Here is a 13,696-nt window from a genome sequence, read left to right as displayed (position 1 = left end):
CACTAAAAGTGAGGCATGGTGGGCTAGGCGTACTGGCTCACACCTGTAATCCCAGCACTTTGGGAGACGGAGACAGGAGGTCTTAAGTGATTAAGCCCAGGAGTTCGAGATCAGCTTAGACAACATAGCAAGACCCTGCCTCTACAAACACACATACACCCTATTATAATACGTTAAAAAAAAAAAAAAAAGGAAAAGTGAGGCATAGAACTGACTATTGTGTTGACTAGGAAAGAGCAAAGGGTTTGGAATCCAAAGTTTCAGCTTCCCCACCTTCTTAATAGTGTGTGAATCTGAGTGTCTTATTAACTTTCCCTGGTCCCAGTTTCCATATCTGTAAAGTTAGAATAGCAATCCTATTTACTTTGCTTCTCTCACCAGGGATCAGAAGGTCAAATGAGATGATGTATGTAAAAGTCCTCCACAGATGGCACTTGCCACATTACAGTGAGAGAACCTGAGACCGCCCCCCCGCACCGACAACGTTCCAAATCTTCCACAAGCAAATCTGGAGTCCAGGTGTCCTGGCTCCTGGCCCTGAACTTTTTGGCTGGACCAAGGGGCTTTTTGGTAAAATGCTTTGGAATAAAACAGGTTGAACATGAATCATAAGAATGAGTATTTATTGATTCCTTGGGCAGCAAAAACTATGGCTGGCACCCTTCCCACTTGGAAACCAATTGGCTTGTTTTACATCTATTTCGTCTGTGGTGAGGTCAGGAGTCCAAGACTTGGGCTAAGGGCCAGAGTATGAGGGAATCTGCCCTTGTCCCTTTTTCTTTGCCCCCTTTCCTAGTTCATCTCCCTCCCCACCCTCCAGCCTTCTGGCATGTGCCTTGAAGCAGAGCGCTGGCATTCAATAACCCCAGCCCAGGCTGGTGACAAAGCAGGATCCTAGCTACACAATTTCCACTTGGCCTCAGCATTTCCCCAGGTTGCCAGCATCCAAGCACCAGCTTATATAAAACCCCCCAGAGTGCCTGGAATGCGTTAACCAAAGTGTGGTACTTAAATTCCTGGTCTACAGGGAGTCATTTTAGATGGTATACCAATATTTTCAGATTTATATATTTTAATGTGTATTGGAAATGTTCTGTTTTTAAATATTTATTTAAGATGGTAGAAAGACACACGTGTTTGGGCCAAGAATGTTACTGTCCCTTGTTACCTTTTTTTTTTTTTTTGAGATAGAATTTGACTTACCGCAACTCCCGCCTCCTGGGTTCAAGCGATTCTCCTGCCTCCGCCTCCCGAGTAGCTGGAATTACAGGCATGCACCACCACACCTGGCTAATTTTGTAGTTTTAGTAGAGATGGGGTTTCTCCATGTTGGTCAGGCTGGTCTCGAACTCCCGACCTCAGGGGATCTGCCCGCCTTGGCCTCCCAATGTGCTGGGATTACAGAAGACTGTGCCCGGCCTGTCCCTTTTTTTTTTTGAGTCTCGTTCTGTTGCCCAGGCTGGAGTGCAGTGGCGCAATCTCGGCTCACTACAAGCTCCGCCTCCTGGGTTCGCGCCATTCTGCCTCAGCCTCCCAAGTAGCTGGGACTACAGGCGCCCGCCACCACACCCGGCTAATTTTTTGTATTTTTAGTAGAGACAGGGTTTCACTGTGTTAGCCAGGATGATCTCGATCTCCTGACCTCGTGATCCGCCCGCCTCGGCCTCCCAAAGTGCTAGGATTACAGGCGTGAGCCACCGCGCCCGGCCCCCTTGTTATTTTTTTTATTGCTGTGTAAATTAGAGATAGTAAAGTACACACACTTTAAGTATACAACTTTTTTTTTTCTTTTTTGAGATTGAGCTTTGCTCTTGTCACCCAGACTGGAGTGCAATGGCACGATCTTGGCCCACTGCAACCTCTACCTCCCTGGTTGCAGCAATTCTGCCTCAGCCTCCTGAGTAGCTGGGATTAGAGGCATGCACCACCACACCCAGCTAATTTTTTTTGTATTTTTATTTATTTTATTCTATTTTTATTTATTTTTTTGAGATTGAGTCTCACTCTGTTACCCAGGCTGGAGTGCAGTGGCACGATCTCAGACCACTGCAACCTCTGCCTCCAGGTTCAGGCGATTCTCCTGACTCAGCCTCCTGAGTAGCTGGGACTACACGCGACCACCACAATGCCTGGCTAATTTTTGTATTTTTAGTAAAGATCGAGTTTCGTCATGTTGGCCAGACTGATTTCGAACCCCTCACCTCAGGTGATCTGCCTGTATCAGCCTCCTAAAGTGCTGGGATTACAGGCAGGAGCCACCCAAACCAGCCTAAGTATACAGCTTGATGAACTTTTAGGTATGTGTATTTAGTATCATATTACATATATGCATACCATGTAACCAGCACCCAGGTCAAAATATCAAATATTTCTAGTACTTCGCAAGTTTTTTTTTGAGATGGAGTCTCGCTCTGTCACTCAGGCAGGAGTGCAGTGGTGCCATCTCAGCTCATTGCAAGCTCCACCTCCCGAGATCACACCATTCTCCTACCTTAGCCTCCCGAGTAGCTGGGACTACAGGCGCCCGCCACCATGACTGGTTAATTTTTTCTTTCTTTTTTTTTTTTTTGTATTTTTAGTAGAGATGGGGTTTCACCATGTTATAGCCAGGATGGTCTTGATCTCCTGACCTCGTGATCTGCCCACCTCGGCCTCCCAAAGTGCTGGGATTATAGGCGTGAGCCACCGCGCCTAGTGCATTTAGCAAGTTTACTCAGTCAGTATTCCCCTCCAAATGTCATCACTGTTCTGAGCTCTATCACCATTATCACCATAGATAAGTTTTGCCTGTTTTTGTAGTATTTCCATTGTATAAATATACCACAATTTATCCATTCTACATTTATTTGTTTATTTTAAAGATGAAGTCTTGCTATGTTGCCCTGGCTGGTCTTGAACTCTTGAACTCCTGGTTTTTTGTTTTTTGTGTTTTTTTTTGAGACAAAGTTTTCCTCTTGTTGTCCAAGCTGGAGTGCAATGGCATGATCTTGGCTCACTGCAACCTCTGCCTCCCGGGTTCAAGCGATTCTCCTGCCTCAGCCTCCCAAGTAGCTGGGATTACAGGCATGAGCCACCGCACTTGGCTAATTTTGTATTTTGAGTAGAGACGGGGTTTCTCCATGTTGGTCAGGCTGGTCTTGAACTCCTGACCTCAGGTGATCTGCCCGCCTCAGCCTCCCAAAGTGCTGGGATTATGGGCGTGAGCCACTGTGCCCGGACTTGTTTTTTTCTTGAGACAGAGTCTCGCTCTGTCACCCAGGCTGTAGTACAGTGGTGTGATCTCGGCTCACTGTAACCTCCACCTCCCAGGCTCAAGCCATTCTCATGCCTCAGCCTCCCAAGTGGCTGGGACTACACGCCTGCACCACCATGCCTGGCCAATGTTTTGTATTTTAGTAGAGACTGGATTTCATCATGTTACCCAGGCTGGTCTTGAACTCCTGAGCTCAGGCAATCCGCCTGCCTCCACCTCCCAAACTGCTAGGATTACAGGCGTAAGCCACCGCACCCGACCATAAGTTCAAATTAATTAAAATTAAATAAAATGGAAAATTCAGTTCCTCAGTCACATTTGCCATATATCAAGTGCTCCATGGCTGTATGTGTCTAGTGGCTATCTTACTGGATAGTAGAGATATAGAACATTTTCTAGGCCGGGTGCAGTGGTTCACGCCTGTAATCCCAGTACTTTGGGAGACTGAGGCGGGTGGATCACCAGAGGTCAGGAGTTCGAGATCAGCCTGGCCAACATGGTGAAACCCCGTCTCTACTGAAAATACAAAAATTAGCCTGGCGTGGTGGCAAGCACCTGTAATCCCAGCTACTCGGCAGGCTGAGGCAAGAGAATCACTTGAACCCGGGAGGCGGAGGTTGCAGTGAGTTGAGATCCCACCACTGTACTCTAGCCTGGGCGACACAGCAAGACTCTGTCTCAAAAAAAAAAAAAAAAAAAGAAAGAAAGAATAGAGTGTGGTGATTTGGGGTACATGGTGTGAGGGGATGGCAGGATATGAAGGAAAGGGTAACTGAGTAGAGCTCTTGGAGGTAAAACTCACAAAAATGTAGGGCCCCCTCTGACCTAGTCCACCTGCAATTTTAATTTTTAATTTTTTAATTTTTAGTTTTTAGAAGAAATATGGACTTTAATGAAGAGTTTTCCCTTTGGTACAAGTGAGACCCATGGAAACATCCCAACAACAATAAAAGGAGGCCTTTATCCACAAGGGCTAAAGAGAAAGCCTGGCTTGCTGTTGTGCGGCCACTCCAGGCCTAGGCAGGGCTGGACCTGTAGAAGGTACTCAGGAACTGCAGGTTTTGCATTTCCCCTTTGTGAAACGAACGTGCATTCCCGCAAACTTCTGCCTCCCAGCCTCGTTGTAAGAGGCCCAAGTTTTTCTAGTCCTAGCTGGAAATCAATTTCATCTGCCTCAGGTCTCTGATATAGATAATAATGCTGCTCATCCCTGTTATCTCACAGGCCTGGCAACGAAAATGCTGAGAGCTGTAAAAGGTCTTGGAAAATTCAAAAAGGTGATGTATAAATGTAATAATTGATTATCATTTTGTGCTCAAGAATAAGCCATGGAAAACAAAATTAGGAAAGTAAGTCCATATCCCTAAAATATATGCATATAGAATTTTAAAAGAATGCAGTTCTTGCAGATGGTATTCAGGCATGGTCTACTGCTTTAGAGTCTCAATGCCCCTTTTCCCACCTCCACAAAACCCACCTGGGAGAGTTTACTGCACAGGAAGCCCAAATTCAGTCACCCCACCCCTCCTTTCTCAGAAAGGGAGGCAGGGCAGAGGCTCCAGGAGGAAGGGCTACGTTTTGGCTGCAGAGTACAATAGGCATGCATCATGGGAGGGTGGGGTTTATGAAATGTGTATACAGACTCCTTGGATTGAGGGGCCCCGGCCAGGAGGCACTGAGCAAGGGAGGGATCCATCTTCCCCCTGGCTGGGAGCGGGGCTCTGGGGCAATCTCTAAGGGTTGCATATCCCCAGGGAGAGGGGATAGCTGCCACTCCTGCCTCTGTTCTCCCAACCCAAACCAGAGAGGGTGCTGAGCAAGGAGAAAACAGGGTCCCAGAAGCCAAGAAGGTGTCAGCATCCCTGTCATTGAACTCAGGGACCCATGAACTCTTTTTATTTTGAGATGGAATCTTGCTCTGTCGCCCAGGCGGGAGTGCAATGATACAATATTGGCTCACTGCACCCTCCACCTCTCGGGTTCAAGGGATTCTCCTGCCTCAGCCTCCTTAGTAACTAGGATTATAGGTGCACACCGCCATACCCAGCTAATTTTGTATTTTTAGTAGAGGCGGGGTTTCACCATGTTGGCCAGACTGGCCTTGAACTCCTGACCTGAAGTGATCCACCCGCCTTGGCCTCCCAAAGTGCTGAGATTACAGCGTGAGCCGCCACATGTGGCATGAACTGTTTGCATAAAATGTCTTCAGACCTAGGAGATGGTCAAAGGCACAAAGTTTAAACATGGGGTGGGAGTTGTGGAGGGGGGTACAACACAGAGCTCAGGGGTGTGATTTGTTCCCCCTCGCCCAGAAGGGTGACTGCTCCACTGGGCCTATCACCACAGGACATTTTCTATGACAAGCACTCACCTTCTTGGGGAAGGGGCATCAGGTTGGCACGGGGAAGGGGCATCAGATTGGCACAGTGAAGGCCTAGGTAAGGGGCCACTCTGTCCATTAATACTTCGGTGATTAATGTTTGGGGAGAAGCAGGATTCTCTCCCAGGCTTCTGACTCAAACTCTCTCACTTAGCTGGATACTAAACCCGGTGTCCACACTACTCTCAGCTCTGACATAAGGCCAAACCCACAAAACACTCCCAAATGGGGTCCCCAGAGTTAGGGAATAGGGTGGAATCTTCTGGAAGAGACTGCTGGGGCAGATCACAGTTTCGGCTCCACAGGTTGCTATAGATACAGTTCACTGCCTGCAGAGATGATGGGCCAGTGATTGTCCATGTGGTAGCTGATGAGGTGACTGACACTCTCTCTTTTTATTTATTTTTATTTTTATTTTTTTGAGACAGAGTCTCTCTCTCTTGCCCAGGCTGGAGTGCAATGGCACTATCTCGGTTCACTGCAAGCTCCGCCTCCTGGGTTTACGCCATTCTCCTGCCTCAGCCTCCTGAGTAGCTGGGACTACAGGTGCCTGCCACCACGCCCAGCTAATTTTTTTGTATTTTTAGTAGAGACAGGGTTCCACGGTGTTAGCCAGGATGGTCTCGATCTCCTGACCTCGTGATCCACCTGCCTTGGCCTCCCAAAGTGCTAGGACTGACACTTTCAAAGCAGTGATCCTTTGTCCAAACCAGTCCTTCAGGGTCCACCAGTAGCAGACGCTTGGGCTGCCCACTCTGCAAGCCAGTAAGCACATACTGGCCTTGGTCGTGCTCTCCTGCACCAGGAAGTCCCCATGGAGCTGTGGCAATGCCTCAGCCTCTTGCTGGCTCAGCTTCCCATGGAACCAGGGCTCCCCTTGGAGTTGCTCAGCCACAGACACTGCTGGGGAGGGGGAGGCACCCAAAGAGCATCTTTAAAGGGCTTCATGTCAAAGAGGTCCCAGGGTGCGCTGCCACTGACGGCAGGATGGGGGGCCCAGTACCACCTTCTTCTTGCTGGGCCTTGTCTAGGTTCTGGATGTTGACACAGGAGGGATCACTGGAGATCTCTCTGCCTGCTGGACAGGGTGGTGGAGGTAGCATCTGTTTGTGGACTTCTGGATCTCCCCCAGCAGGCTGTCCCACAGGCAGTGTAACTCCCAAGTGGCTGGGGGACCAGACACTGGGTGGAGTGGGTCAAGCAGCCTCTGAAGCAGCTCCTTCCCGAAGCCTCATGTCTACCAACTCCCCAAGAGGAGGTTCCTTCCCTGGGATGTCATTGTAGTGCTAATGGTCAGGTGGCTCTTCCTCCTCCTCCTCATCCCAAGCTGATCCATCAAAGCCCGCCATCCTGTCATGGGGGTGACCCATTGGGGTGGGTTCCTGAGGTATTGTTTGAAGCACAACTCAAAGGCCTGGTCAATGGTGCTGATGACATCCTGGGAAGGCCTTTGGGACACTCCAGAATGTGGCAGGCTCTCTGATTCACAGGGTCTTTGGCAATGTAGGCAACATCCTCAGTTGTGTCCTGTTGGCAGTCTTCGGCCATGAAGTTGAGGCTACTGGTGGAAACCGTGAGAGTGATTGGCGTTCTAGCAAATTTCAGGTTACTCCTTCCCAGGATAGAGCTGAGCAGGCAGCTACAGGGCTTTCTCTTCCTTGTCATCCTCTTAGCACCGGGCACAGCATCACACACCAGACTGATGGCCTGCCTCCCTGAGTGACCTGAGTTGGGTGTTGAAGTCGAGGGCACGCATTGATTGCAGGACCTCCATATAGCCTGTGGAAGTGAGCCTGGGCCATTAGCATCCTCTGCTACAACAGCTGTGGATTGGAGCTAGCAAAATGAGGATGGGAAGGAAGTGGTCTCAGTGGATGCAGAGCAGGGCCAAGAGGAAGAGCAAAGCAGGGCCTCATGGAGTCTCCGCATTGCACTGCGGGCCGATTTGGTTCCAGATCCCACCACTGCCTGCTTAGGTCACCACTCCAACTTTCTCCTCTGGCCCTGCCTCCCTATAGAAACTTTATTATACTCACTTCCGGCCTCAATAACCCCTGGCCCTCGCCCCCTGGGGTTTTTAACTTTCAGAGTTGCTCACATTGAGCCTACAGCAATTTGTCAATTACACTTCAGGTTTTCCTACAGTGGCACTGGTTCCTGTGGAGGTTGCTGCTTGTGAGTTTCTGCTCCCATAAACTGTGATTCTCAGGCTGGGCATCATGGCTCATGCCTGTAATCCTGACACTTTGGGAGGCCGAGACGGGTGGATCACGAGGTCAGGAGATCGAGACCATCCTGGCTAACACGGTGAAACCCCGTCTCTACTAAAAAATACAAAAAACTAGCCAGGCGAGGTGGCAGGCGCCTGTAGTCCCAGCTACTCGGGAGGCTGAGGCAGGAGAATGGCGTGAACCCGGGAGGCGGAGCTTGCAGTGAGCTGAGATCCGGCCACCGCACTCCAGCCCGGGCGACAGAGTTAGACTCCGTCTCAAAAATAAAAATAAAAATAAAAATAAAAAAATTATATAAGGGCCAGGTGGAACGACTCATGCCTATAATTCCAGCACTTTGGGAGTTTGAGGGGATCGCTTGGGCCCAGGAGTTTGAGACCAGCCTACGCAACATAGGAAGACCTTGTATCTACCAAATTTTATTTTTTAATTGACTGGGTGTGGTGATGGGTGCCTATTGTCCTTGCTACTCCAGAGACTGAGGTAGGAGGATTACTTCAGCCTGGGGGGTTGAGGCTGCAGTGAGCCGTGATTGAGCCACTGTACTCCAGCCTACGTGACAGAGTGAGACACTCTAAAATTAAAGAAAAAAAATACACACACGCATACAGACATGCTCTATTTAAAAATATATGTAAGGTAGGCTGGGCGCGGTGGCTCACACCTGTTAATCCCAGCACTTTGGAAGCCTGAGGTGGGTGAAATCACTTGAGTCCAAGAGTTCAAGACCAGCTTGGGCAACATGATGAAAACCCACCTCTACCAAAAATAAAAAAAATTAGCTGGGCGTGGTAGAACACACTTGTAGTCCCAGCTACTAGGGAGGCTGAGGTGGGAAAATCACTTGAGCCCAGGAGGTGGAGGTTGCAGTGAGCCCAGATCGTGCCACTGCACTCCAGCCTGGGAGACAGAGCGAGACCCTGTCTCGAAAAAAAAAAAAAAAAAAAAGAAGAAAGAAAGAAAAATATGTATGTAAATTAGTGTTCACATATAATAAATCTGGAGGAATATACTCTAAATTATTAACAGTGGTTACTGGAGGTTTTTTTTGTTTGTTTTTTTAGAGACAGCCTCCCACTCTGCCTTACTCTGCTGGAGGGCAGCGGTGCCATCATAGCTCACTGCAGCCTCAGAGTCCGGGGCTCAAGTGATCCTCCCACCTTAGCCTCTTGAGTAGCTGGGACTACAAGTGAGCACCACTACACCTGGCTAATTTTTAAATTTTTAGTAGACACAAAGTCTCACCATGTTGCCCAGGCTGGTCTTGAACTCCTGACCTCAAGTGATCCTCCTGCCTTGGCCTCCCAAAGTACTGGGATTACAGGCATGAACCACCACACTTGGCCAAATTACTAGAGATTTTTATTCTGTATGTTAGATCATTCTGTAGGTATTTTATACATGTATTATTTTTGAAATCTGAAAATACAAAGATATGTTTTAAAGGAAAGAGAGAGACGATTTGATGTGTGCGAGTGTGAATGTGTCCCCCCAGCCTGCAAAGCATTTTCTGGTCCATCTTGGGAAAAAGTCAGCTGAGCACTCCTGCTGGACCCTCAGACCACAACCCACACCTCCTGCTTCTGCTTCCTCACCCGGCCCTTCCTTCCTCACCTCCTGTCAGCTGGCTTTGGGCCCAGGTACATGGGGAAGAAATAACCTTCTGAGGTCACCATGTGGTCTGCCAACCCAGTAGGCTTTCCATGATGTCACTTCACTTTGCTGAGCAAATTTCACCCATTTCTCTTCAGGCTACTTCTCACATATATTCCATTTCCTAGACTCTATTCCTTCAAGATATTCCACCTCTCTCATCACTGGGACAGTTACTGCTTGTCCTTCGGGAGTCAGATCAAATGTCTCTGCCTCTAAGAAGCCCTGCCTAACTCCAGCTCCCTCTGCTGCTGCCACTCCCTGCACAATACTAGTGTTTTCTTTTGTTTTGTTTTTGAGACAAGGTCTCACTCTGTCACCCAGGCTGGGGTGCAGTGGTGCGATCACGGCTCACTGTAGCCTTGACCTCCTGGACTCAAGTGATCCTCCCACCGCAGTCTCTCGAATACTGACTATAGGTGCGTGCCACCAAGCCCGACTATTTTTTTTTTTTTTTGGAGGCAGGGTTTTGCCAAGTTGCCCAGGCTGGTCTCAAACTCCTGGGCTCAAGGCATCTGCCCACCTCAGCCCCTCCCAAGGTGCTGGGTTTACAGGCGTGAGCACCATGACCAGCCAGTGCTCACTCTTGCTGAATGTCAGGCTCCCATACTGACTGCAGGCCCTATGACAGCATGGGCTATGTCCACCTGCCTCTGCTACTGACTCACTGACATGCACAGATTCCCAATTTGCTTCCTTGCAGTGAATTCCTCCTGTATGAATTCACTTCCAGGCGAATCACTTTAATCATGTCACTTCCCAGCCCAAGAACCTGCAAGACTCCCTAGTGCCTCCTGAATCAAGCCCAAACCCTTCTTGGCAGTTAGGATTCTTCAAACCTGACCTTGCTTTCCCCATCTTATATGAACCTGTTCTGGAAGGACCTACCTCTGCAGTCAAGCCTTCCCTGTGCTGTCCACACACCATTCCTACCTCCCTGCCCTTGGTCAAACCACTCCCCTACCTACCTGGGAGGTGCCCCACCCTCCATTATCCCTGACCTTAGAGACCAACTTGAATTCCCTTTTCTTTTTTTTTGAGACGGAGTTTTGCTCTTGTCACCCAGGCTGGAGTGCAGTGGCACGATCTCATCTCCACTCACTGCAACCTCCACCTCCCAGGTTCAAGCGATTGTCCTGCCTCAGCCTCCCAAGTAGCTGGGATTACAGGTGCATGCCCCCACACCCAGCTATTTTTGTATTTTTAGTAGAGACAGAGTTTTGCCATGTTGGTCAGGCTGGTCTTGAACTCCTGACCTCAGGTGATCCGCCCACCTCAGCCTCCCAAAGTGCTGGGATTACAGGTGTGAGCCACTGTGCGTGCCCCCAACTTGAGTTCTATCCAGTGTCCAAAGTCTAGTTCCTCTTCTCCAGAAGCCTTCTGTCTCTGGACTCCATGAGCTTGATGGCATAGAGGTGTAGAAGGACAACAGGCCCTTGGTCAAACAGCCGTGCGTCTGAATCCCACCCTGCCTCTTAGAAGCCATATGACCTATGGTGAGTTCCTTATCTTCTCTGTGCTTCAGTTTCTTTATCACTAAAATGGGGCTAGAACTGACCTCACAGAGTTATTGTGAGAAGGAAAAGAGCAAGAACACGGAAAGCACCTGGAACTGTGCCTAGCACATAGTATGTGCTCAATAAATACTAAAAGCTACTTCTTCAGCTCATTCTGCTCTCTGCCCTCTCAATTTCCACAGCTCATATCCTGCAGCCTGTCAACCCTGGGTCACATCCTGTCACACAGCCCTAGAACTGTTCCATTTGATCAGCAAAACTGAGAACCCAGACCCCCCATTTACAAAGAGACAGAAACAAACCTCCCAAATATGACACACCTTGTTAGCAGTGATCAGAAGAGAAAAGGGTTTATTACCCAGCCTGGGAGTGACACCATCCCCCACCCAACAACTCTCAACAACTTGATAGGGCCCAAAGAGGGAAGGGGCCTAGAAGATTGAGAGCAGAAGAGAAAGGTGAGGCTGGCCAGGCGCGGTGGCTCATGCCTGTAATCCCAGCACTTTGGGAGGTCCAGGCTGGCAGATCACCTGAGGTCAGGAGTTCGCCAGCCTGGCCAACATGGTGAAACCCTATCTCTACTAAAAATACAAGAATTAGTACAGCATGGTGGCGGGTGCCTGTATTTTCAGTTTCTTGGGAGGCTGAGGCAAGAGAATCGCTTGAACCTGGGAGGCGGAGGTTGTGGTGAGCTGAGACCATGCCACCATGCTGTTGCACTCCAGCCTGGTCGACAAGAGCCAAACTCCGTCAAAAAAACAAAAAACAAAAAACAAAAAATGAGAAAGATGAGACCTTTAGATGATGGGAGCCAGGTGCGGTGGCTCACGTCTGTAATCCCAGCACTTTGGCAGGCCAAGGTGGGCGGATCACAAGGTCAGGAGTTCAAGACCAGCCTGGCCAATACGGTGAAACCCCATCTCTACTAAAAATACAAAATTTAGCTGGGCGTGGTGGCGGGCGCCTGTAATCCCAGCTACTCAGGAGGCTGAGGCAGGAGAATTGCTTGAACCTGGGAGGTGGAGGTTGCAGTGAGCCAAGATAGCACCACTGCACTCCAGCCTGGGTGACAGAGCGAGAGATGATAGGGATCTTGAGGGCTGCCCTCATGAATGAACTAATTCATTCATAATTAATGAATGAATTAGAGGGGAACTGGTAGCTTTATAAGAAGAGAAACCTGAATTAGCATATCAGCAAGCTCAGCCCCCTGACCATGTGATGTGATGCCCTGCATGGCCACAGGGCACCAGAGAGAGTTTCCAAGTTCCAGGCTCTGCCTCTCTCCAACAAAGAGGAGTGGGGTTCCTATCCCTGGTTCTTAGCCTTCAAGACCTCTCCCAAGTTTCCAACCCCACCCTGGCCTCAACACTGGACTTAGGGTGCAGTCTTCCCATAAACTGTGCTAGGAACAGGGGTTGGGGTGTAGGTGGGAGGAGGAAAGAAATGCTCAACCTAAAGTCCCCGCTTCTAGGATCTTCCACTCAATTGGGACATGCATAAGCAACAAAAATCAAAATGGAGAGTGCTGCACAACTGTAAGAATAAATATAGGCCTGCATGGTGGCTCACTCCTGTAGTTCCAGAACTTTGGGAGGCTGAGGTGGGAGGATCGCTTGAGCTCAGGAGTTTGAGATCAGCCTGGGCAACATGGCGAGACTCCATCTCTATAAAAAATACAAAACTTAGGCTGGGCATGGTGGCCTGTAACCCCAGCACTTTGGGAGGCCAAGACAGGCGGATCACGAGGTCAGGAGATCGAGACCATCCTGTCTAAAACGGTGAAACCCCGTCTCTACTAAAAAAAATACAAAAAACTAGCCGGGTGTGGTGGTGGGCGCCTGTAGTCCCAGCTACTCGGGAGACTGAGGCAGGAGAATGGCGTGAACCCAGGAGATGGAGCTTGCAGTGAGCTGAGATCCAGCCACTACACTCCAGCCTGGGAGGCAGAGCAAGACTCCGTCTCAAACAAACAAACAAACAAACAAACAAAACTTAGCCAGGTATGGTGGTGTGTGCCTATAGTCCCAGTTACTCAGGAGGCTGAAGTGGGAGGATCCCTTTAGCCTGGGAGGTGGAGGTTGCAGTGAGCCAAGATGACACCATTGCATTCTGGCCTGGGCAAGAGAGCGACAGAGTGAGATCCTTTCAAAAAAAATAAAAATAAAAAAAAAATAAATATAAACCTAGGGCTTGGAAGCCCAGTAGTGGGAGCCTTCGGGGACATAAAGGATAAAGGAAAGGGTAGCATTCCAGCCTCAGCCTTTGGACTTGTTAGGGTAGATGGTCTTTCTCATTAAAATAAGACCAGGCAGGGTGGCTCATGCCTGTAATCCCAGCACTTTGGGAGGCCAAGGTGGGCGGATCACTTGAGGTCAGGCATTCATGACCAGCCTGGCCAACATGGTGAAAACCTGTCTCTCCTAAAAAAATACAAAAATTAGCCAGGTTCACAGCTACTTGGGAGGCTGAGGCATGAGAACTGCTTGAACCCGGGAGGTGGAGGTTGCAATGAGCTGAGATCGCACCACTGCACTCCAGCCTGGGCGACAGAGCGAAACTCCGTTTCAAATTAAAAAAAAAAAAAAAAGATATGCCAACAACATTAAAAACATTTATGCGATCTCAATCAGATTTCCAATTGAATGTTTTGGAAGACTAC

At 49.1% G+C, this 13,696-nt stretch overlaps 1 pseudogene; it reads right to left on the bottom strand.

Moving 5' to 3' along the window:
- Positions 1-5,918: 5,918 nt before the first annotated feature.
- LOC119622104 (SHC-transforming protein 1-like) lies at positions 5,919-7,463 on the bottom strand (annotated as a pseudogene).
- Positions 7,464-13,696: the final 6,233 nt, after the last annotated feature.

The sequence above is a fragment of the Chlorocebus sabaeus genome, chromosome 16 (assembly GCF_047675955.1).
Source record: "Chlorocebus sabaeus isolate Y175 chromosome 16, mChlSab1.0.hap1, whole genome shotgun sequence".
Classification (NCBI taxonomy): Eukaryota; Metazoa; Chordata; class Mammalia; order Primates; family Cercopithecidae; genus Chlorocebus; species Chlorocebus sabaeus.
This window is presented reverse-complemented; position numbering and strand designations above follow the sequence as displayed.